Raw genomic sequence first — 9,054 nt, 5'->3', positions numbered from 1 at the left:
TCCCCGACCCCTAAGAACCGCCGTGTCCCCTTCCCGGCCCCCCCCCCCGGGACTTCGGGGTCCTCTGTCCTGCTCCCGAAGGTCTTACACGTCCTCCGCAATTCTATGGAGAGGTTTACGGTATCAAATTACAATAGTAAACTCAACATTTACTTAATCTGATGGTGCTCAGACTTTTTTAGAAAGTGCAAATCATCACCTCTCGATTCGGACGCCAGGCTCTGGGATTGCCAAGAAGCCACTTAAGTCCACTGAACTCAACGCGCTTCACCTGCTCCTGTGCGCTCCAGAGGAACTCTTCCATCAACCTGTCAGTGTGCTTGCCGGCTGTGGCTCCCCGCCTGTCTCAGTGCTGCCCTCCTGTGGGGAACTCTGGGAATTACAGCTAAGGGAAGCTCACCGAGTCCATTGTACGGATAGGGCTAGATGGCTAGGCTCAGGGTTGATAGGTTTAGCGTTAATGAGCCTAGGGTTAACAGGCTTCTATCTTTAATAGACTCAGCCTTCCTGGATGGAGCTTCAGAAGAGCTAACAGATTTCCAGAAACGCTTCGTATGTACCCCATCATCAGGCCCAGTGCTCTTTCGGGGTGGCTGTAGGAACCCCGAAAGCGAGGAGTAAGGCCAGCGGGAGACTGTGCAGAGCGCACGTCTGCCCCAGCACACTAAGTGTGAGTAGTCGTAGCGGGGGTAAAAAAAAAAAAGAGTGGCAAACTACCTAGATACTACCTGACTTAGTAAGATAATATAGCTTATTTAATTTTTTCTGCACAACAGTGAGGCAGCAAAGCAGAAGTTATCCTTTCTTATTAATTTTCTAGAATTAAAAAATTCAAACATACATAAAATATTCAAATATAATGACTTGAAGAGTTCTTGCCATACACTTTTAACAATTATTGACATTGTGCCAATAGATATCCATATTGATGTAGGTTAGGATATTGTGGCATGTGCAGGTTCACAGCTAAACGAGTGGTGGTGCCAAGTATTCAAAATAAGGTTTTCAGCTTTGCAGTCTTTCGTCCTTCCTTAATCACCAAATTTTTTAGGTAAATCATTCTTCTAACTCCCCAAATTTGAGACAGTACTAGAGAAATGATATTCAAAGTTAAAATTGAATTTGTACAGCCAAAACTTAAGTCTCTCAGAGTGTTAATGTCATGTTTCTTATTTATACCTTTTATGTATCCAGTTTACTTTGTCTCCTGTTATTGGCAATTTTTTGGTCTTGTTTTAAATTGTTGTTCTTTTACGGTTGTCCCAGTTTTTCTCCCGTGTTGTTTGTATTTTTAACTATCGGCCCAATACCTTCTTATTTTTGTTCTTATACTGTTTTTAGTGTGCGTCACTGCTTGAACCCCTTCACTATTTTTTTTTTGAAATATGTCATCTGTGTGCTATTAGTAGGTTGCTCTTCTAATTATCATTATTAGCTTTAAAGGGTGTAGACTCTGGGAAAGCTTCTTATTGAACTGTCATTGTACTGTGCAGACAGTGCCCAGTTCCACAGACAAGCTCTTCCCTCGTATTTTGCAAGGTTCCGTTCCTCGGATGATCTGTAGGGAAATGACCTTTAGTGGCCCTCCGGGAGGTTTCAGGCAGAATCAGTAGCTCTGCAGGCAGTGACTGCTTTTGTTGCAATATTTCTGTGTATTTTTGTCTTTGGAGGTCTATCGGTTACCATTACTCTAGTAGTCATTTGTGGAATAATCAGAATGACCCCGTGCTGGCACTTCCATGCACAGTTTTATTTCATCCTCACCGTGGTCAGTTTTACAGAAGGCAAAACTGATATGCAGAGAAGGAGGTAACTTGCTTTCAGGTCAGACAGCAGGTGTTAGAGGCTGGAAGGAACCCAAGCCGTCCACCTGAAAATCCTGTGTTCTTAACCAGCGTGCTGTTATCCCCTCTCTTCATACTCAAATCTGAGTAAGACTAGGTCTCCAATTTTAAGAAGCGCAGGCTAATGCCTCATCATCCTTAATAGCAAATTTCTGCAACTAGGTGAAAGTTGTTTCGCGACCGGCGATGAAACTCCGAATATTGGAAAGAAAAGGGAATTGTCAGATGGTATGGACTCGTGTATTCATTCGTGTATGCATTCAACAAAGTGAGCACCTACTATGTACCTCATATATCTTTGTATATTAAAATCATGTATGTCTGGCTGGTGTGGCTCCGTGGGTTGAGTGAACTAAAGGGTTGCTGGTTCGATTCCCAGTCAGGGCACAGGCCTGGGTTGCAGGCCAGGTCCCCAGTCAGTGTGGGTGCATGAGAAGTGACCACACACTGATGTTTCTCCCCCTCTATTTCTCCCCACTTCCCGTCTAAAAATACATCAATAAAATCTTTTCTAAAAACATGTAAATTAAAGCACGTTTATTTTACATCTACCGTTGATACGTTTATTTTACTCCCATACATGTTTTCTAGGTTTGAAATTTTGTGTCAAGCAACCCCCTAACTGGTCATTTAAAGGCTTCTGTTACTCGGAAGTTAAATAAGTCTGTACTAAGTACCGAGTGCTTCTTAGGGAACTCTGCCTATTTCCATGAGAGTCCTCTGATTTAACTTAAAAACATATCTGAACCGGAGTGTTCCTTATTGATCACAAAGAATTGTATTAATATTTCACCTTAAAAGTACTATTAATAATAGCCTAACTAATAGTTTGGTTCACTAATGATGACGGACTTTTAAAAGTTATTTGTAGGAGAGAAGCCAGTACGCTAACTTTTAAAAATTTGTTAGACAGGATTAGCTGAACCGTTCTTTATTGCAAAACATGAAGATAGCTTGTTTAAGGATTTATTTCGAGGCGACGAAAGATGGGTTCGTCCTGTGGAACACCCACGAATGACAAGATAAAAATCCAGTTTGGCCTCGCAATATCTCAGTTAGTGGGTGTGGTAGGTGTGCATGTCATTCTGTATTCAATGCCATCCTCCTCTGTAGGTCAAATCGCTCGGGGGCCGTCCGCTAAGCTATTTATTCTTCTGTCCTCTCCGCGACTCTAGGGACTCCCGGCGTCGGCGGCACTCTAGGGACGCAGAGTGTACCTACAAGCTTTACGAAGCTGCCGTTCTAGCTGTGGCCTCGGTATTTTTTTCTACGTAGCAGCTTCACAGAGATTCAAGCCTGTGCCTGGGCTCCTTGGGTGTTGGTAAGCTTGGAGAAGAATACACTGGGAAGGAGGACAGGGCGTGTCGGCGTCTGAATAGGATGGTCTGGAAAGGTGTCCCTGAGAAGCGACCGGGCGTGGGACTACCCCGGGGAGGGTGTGTCAGGCCGGGGAACTGTCGCGAGTGCAAAGGCCCTGAGGCTGGCGTGTGCCGGTGTGTTTGCGGAGCAGCGAGGAGGCCCGTGTGGCTAGAGGCGAGTGACCCCTGGGGAGGAGTGCAGGAGATGAGGTCAGAGAGGCAGTGGCAGGCTGGCTACTCGGAGATTTTGGCTTTGACAAAGATTTTGGCATCAGAACCTGGCGGCGACTGGAACGCCCACCCGGACTTTTGACGTATGCAAATGAACTGCATGCAAATAAACCTAGTCCCAGCATCTCCCAGAGGAAATAAAAATGGACTTTGCTCCTTCTCAGAAGAAATGTTGATGGACTTAGCATGATACATGACCGGCCTGGCGGGGAGAAAAGCAGGGCGATATAAATAGCCTGCTGAATGTGTCGCCGCGTAAACTCGCTGTAAGTGAAATGTACTGTTTGGAAAGATGTGGAGGGAGGTCTTGCACCGCCCCCGCTCCGCTTCCGATAGGCCGCCGGTACCTGGTCCCCGCCCCCGGAGGGCTTAGAAGCCGCCTCCGGGGAGGTCTGACCTTCCGCCGCACTTCCGCCACGCTTCCCCACCTTGGTCCCACCCCAAAGGACTTCCCGGTGTTAGGCCTCGCCCCGCTTCCGGGAGTCTTCCACCACCTTGTCTCCGCCCCCGAAGGGCTTCCTTGTCCTCGGCCCCGCCCCCCCAGAGGACTTCCGTATCTTTGGCCCGTTCTCCCCGCCCCATTCCCTCCCACCCCGCGAGATCGTTCTGCGCACGCGCGTGGGCCACATGGGCAGCGGACACTCGGCGGGGCGATAGTGGGTTCTTCCTGTGGCGTGAGGCCCTTCGTGTAGCCCTCGATTCCAGTTTTTCTGCTCCGGTTAGTACCTGCCTTCGGGCGCCGCGGGGGTGCCGGCTGCGCCGGCGTGGAGCATGGGGATGAGGACTCTCCGGGGCCTGGTCGCAGGTCACCGCCTCCCAAAGTGCCAGGCAGGCCCCGAGGCCCTGGCCCACCTTTAAGAAATCTCGTCTGGGCGCGCCGGTCCTGCAGCCTTAGTCTGGTGTTCCGCTATTTGGGAAATGTGCTCTGGGGGCCGAGGTCGCCCCACGCCCCCACCCCCAACCCCCCGCCTCCTTCCGCGTGCAGGACCCCAGCCCTCCCGGGAGAAGCCGCTGCCCCTCTTCACGTGTCCGTCCTCCTGGACTCCGTGGTCAGGATACTGGCTTAGCTTTCTAGCGGCTGCGATTCTTTTTTTTTTTTTTTTTTTTTTGAGCTTCGGCCGTTTGTCTCTTGCCCGTGAGGCGTCTGACTCAGTGTTTTCTGCTGAAGCTTCCTGCTCCGCCTGGACGCCCCGTTCTTTCTCCTTCCCCAGTTCTTCCTCTTGGACCTGCAGGGTCTCATCCCTCTTTCTGCCTCTACTGTGTCTCATTTGGGCTCCTTTTCTGCGTTGGTTTTTTTCCAAAAAAGGGCTTTTTCGATTTTCCCCTCCAGCCCCAGTGCCTCGGTCTCCACCTGTGTCAAATCGTGTTTGCGTCCCTCACCTCGGCCAAAGAAGGGGGTGGACGGAACGGTTTTAAGCCGTGGAAATGCTTTTTCAGTTGTAACTTTCGTTTTAGTAAGGATCTTACTTTCTTTTGACAGGAGCCGTAAAGTTCAGAACACACGGTAAGTTCCGCACACATCCGTAAGCTATCGCCTGACAAAGGGTCTGGTACTCAGCTTACAGACCTGCGTGAGAAAATGGGAGTGGGAAGAAATGATCGGTTCCCTGCTACACACTGGACTCTGGGTGCCAGGATGTGTTTTATGCAGGAGTTACTTTCAGTGGACAGGAGTCATGGGTATATATTTTCCTTTGCGGTCTCGAAGCTATGACTCCAGGACCACTATATTTTCTCCAGGAGGCAAAATAGGAATTGTAGGATTTGTCTCAAAAGTATTTTTAAGTGCTTGACTTTTGGGGGGGTGGGGGTGGGGGGGCGGACGTCAAGACACTTTTTGTATAGTTCATGCTCTCTTGTGTTTTGATGTCATTATGGTCACCAGGTCGATCACATGCAGCACGAGAGAACGAGAGAGGGACTCGAGGGTAGAGCCTGTCAGGGTTCCCGCTGACTCTCTTGGCCCAGTGGTGCAAGCACCCAGAAGGGAGTCTCGGTTTCTCACCGCTTGTGTTTTGCAGGTCGCTTGTACCAGCTTGAATACGCCATGGAGGCCATCGGACGTGCGGGCACCTGTCCGGGAACTTTAGCGAACGACGGTGTTTGGCTTGCAGCAGAGCGACGCAACATCCACAAGCTGCTTGATGAAGTTGTTGTCCCTGAAAAAATTTATAAGCTCGATGATGAGTAAGTGAGCTCACAGGGGGGAGAGTGTTTCAATATCTCACGTGCTCACATACGTAGGATCTCACGTATTTCGGGAGGGCTGGCCCGTGTGCCGTAGTAAACTTGAAGCGAACGCTTGTTATTGTGCCTTTACTGGTGGACACTTTTGATTCTTATTTGAAACTTCCTTGAGGCTTAGGACGATGCGTTATTCTTTTGACGTGCAGGGCCAAGCCCTAGGTGGAGAAACTATTCTATACCATTCGGAGTACAGGCGTGGTAGGTGTGCAGATCTGGGTTAAGTCTGTGTGACCTTGCACCCGTTGCTTTCCTTCTCTGGGCTTCGGTGCCGCCTCGAGTGGTGGTGGCCGTTTAATGAACTAGAGTAAAACGAGTGAAATACACTAGCGCAGGGTCTGACACGTGGCAGGCTCCCCGAGTGTTCAGAACGGCTACTCGGGAATTGTGTGGAAGTGTCCTGAATCTTACCCCTGGAGGTCTGGGAACAGTTTAGATGAGCCCCGTCGGTTTCGCGTCGTTGGGCGTGCGGGACTCCTAGCCTGCGGGGCACTGGGTTTGCCTGTCAGAGACTTCCCCCCTGAGTGGGGGACGAGGCGGGTGCCGGTTCTAGGGCCTTTGGATGCGTGTCCAAGGAAGCGTCATCCCTCCAGAGTCACCGCCGGGCCACGGGCCGCTCGGCAGCCGGCAGGCTTGCGGAGGTGTAGTGACAGCAGGTGACAGAGGGTGCCAGCTCTAGGGGAGCCAGCGCAGCCCTCGTGGAGCTGCAGCAAAGAAAGGAAAGGCGCCTTTCCTGGGAGCCTAGCCCCTGAGCCCCCTCCCTCCGCCCCGGCCAGCCAGGCTTTTGGAGGTGAGAATACCGATGACCCAGGAGTGGGGGTAGTTTTTCTTCCTCTCTGGCAAAACCTCTGTCTTGCTTCTGGACCCTCTCGGGACTTGCTTTAGTTTCCTAGTGCTCCTTCTCTCGCCCTGTTCGGCGTCGTGGCGCTGAATACGCCTATCGAAGAACTGGAGGGGGCGCTGTGTATCTTTCATGTTATAAACGACATCATGTTTGTCCTGCAAAGATAAACCTTCTGTAGTTTCTGTCTGTTCAGAAGAAAACCAGAGCATTGACGCGAGCATGGTAAACTTATCATGGAACTTGGGGCTTTGCAAATACTTCTTAAAGGCCCTCTCAGACACCTGCTCTGCTTACAGACACATGAATACATTTTTTTTTTTTCTTCCTCCAGGGGCATGGCTTGCACCGTGGCCGGCGTAACTTCTGACGCTAACGTTCTGACCAACGAACTGAGGCTCATTGCCCAAAGGTATGGTCAGAGAGAGTGTGACTGACGATCTATAAGTCAGTTTGCTTCATATCTCTAAGGAGAACTCGTTTTTGCCAAGATGAGAGTCATCGCAGATTTATTAATTGAAAATTGCTTCTTTTTTCTAACCCGAACTTATAAAATGCTATGGTCATAAGATTGTTAGGATGTTGACATTCCCCTGCTCCCCTTTCAAATGACAGGTGACTGTCAATGTCCCCCCATGGTGCAGGTTTATGTCCAGAATATGTTTTGCTTAGATTTTTGTGTCTTAGGAAAAAATGATGACTATGCCAGTGTTTTCATCCTAGGTATTTATTTATTACAGTATCGGGAGCCAATTCCTCGTGAGCAGTTGGTGACAGCGCTCTGTGATATCAAACAAGCGTACGCGCAGTTTGGAGGTAGGAAATCTGGGGCATATTTATTCCAGAAAAGGGAAACATTTTCTAGGTAATAATTTTTTTATGAGATGGTAAAAAGAAATTGAAAAGTAAGTGAAAAACTTTTTGTACATTTGCGCTTCGTGGTTTCCGCGATATGTATTATCATATGTTTTATTAATAGACCATCGAGAGGCAGAAATAGCCTTTTTAAATCTGGAAACCGATTGCTTTTCTTACCTAATAATTAAACTCAGCACGGAGTAGCGGTCCTCCGGGTCTTGACTCCGTCTCCTGGCTGTGCCCATCTCCCGGAAGCAAGTGGACGTTTTGGTGGGCCTTAGTCTGTGGTGGCCAGAACAGAGCCACTTACGAATGCTCAGCTTCACAAGAAAGGTGCTTCAGCTACGTTCGGGGAGCTCGAGTGACTGTAGCGATTCTGCCTTTGGGCGGCTGATGTGCTTGACGGTCCTCTTTTTTTGGTTAAAGGGAAAAACGTGCCTTTGGTGTCTCGCTGCTGTCCATTGGCTGAGATAAGCGTTACGGCTTTCAGCTCTATCGGAGCGACCCAAGCGGAAATTACGGGGGATGGAAGGCCGCACGCATTGGTAATAACGGCGCCGTGAGTATTTCTGTGTTGCTGTAAAACCTAGCGATAGGTACCTAACGTGATTTTGCAACGGCGATGAATGTAAACGGTATTTTAAGGTAGCTGCAACAACTTTAGCACCTGTGATTGCTATAACGCAGCCGTGCGTGTGTGTGTTTGCCCCCAGTGGAAATTGCCACGCCGACCAGAGAGAATGGAAAGACGGTCATCGGAGTCCTCGGACAGAAGGAAGTGGAACAGCTGATCAGAAGACACGAGGAAGAAGAAGCTAAGGCTGAGCGTGATAAGAAAGAAAAAGAACAAAAAGAAAAGGATACGTGGAAGACAGAATTGGGGGTCTTATAAATCTTTTGAGCCCCATTTCAGCCGCCCTCTTCCACAATGAGCACGTGTTGGCTTTTGAACCCGGACGGTGGGAAAGAGGGATGGTAGCCTCTGATCGGGGCCTCGCCTTTCTGTAAGTTGAGCGGTGACTGTTCTTCATGGGCCTTTCTACCCCCTCCCCCCTTTTCTGGGAATAAAACTCGGTAAGAATGGAAACGGTGAAGGAGAATTGTCTGTAGCAGTCACTGTTGTTCACCGGGGTTAGTGGGTCTGTGATCCTTCATGCTTCAGTGTCCTGGGGCAGCCCTGGAGGTGCCGGGACACAAGAGGCTAAAGTTGGTGGGTGCGAGTGTCATCAGCAGGGAAAGATGGGACTTGTGCCCTGAAGGTCTCCGTTGCTGTGTCCCTACCGTCTTGGAGAACCCGTGGCCCTCGGCCTCTGTGGGAATCACATTCTTGTACCTGTTGCCAGCCATCGACATCGATGGCTCTTCCTAGGACCGGAAGTGTGTGCGTGCACATGTATACAAACACGCGTTCACGCAAACCGCTCCGAAAACACGTGAAAGGCCCGTTTACAGTGCAAGCCCTGCACCCGCTACAGTAATCGGTCATCAGTGCTTCTGAGCACCTCTGGATCCCTCAGATCCCATTTCCCTCTCCCCCTCTACTCCCGAGAGAGAACTCGAGTTTACCTTTCCCCTTACCTACGGTTCTTACAATGCGTTTGTCTGTTCCTCTGCCCCAGGTGGCACATCCCTCAGGGTGGCCGGGTGTGCCCTCTCTCCGTCTCCAGCGCTTGGTTTA

General features: G+C 49.6%; 1 long non-coding RNA gene across 1 annotated transcript; it reads left to right on the top strand.

Annotated features, from left to right (window-relative positions):
• The first annotated feature begins 5,347 nt into the window (after nt 1–5,347).
• On the top strand, nt 5,348–8,389 carry LOC150014008 (uncharacterized). The gene is made up of 4 exons (XR_016509889.1): nt 5,348–5,582; nt 6,853–6,930; nt 7,259–7,334; nt 8,090–8,389. It is a non-coding gene; the product is annotated as an uncharacterized LOC150014008 (long non-coding RNA).
• Nucleotides 8,390–9,054: the final 665 nt, after the last annotated feature.

The sequence above is a fragment of the Furipterus horrens genome, unplaced genomic scaffold, assembly GCF_987537825.1.
Source record: "Furipterus horrens unplaced genomic scaffold, mFurHor1.1.pri manual_scaffold_3, whole genome shotgun sequence".
NCBI classification, from domain to species: Eukaryota; Metazoa; Chordata; class Mammalia; order Chiroptera; family Furipteridae; genus Furipterus; species Furipterus horrens.
This window is presented reverse-complemented; position numbering and strand designations above follow the sequence as displayed.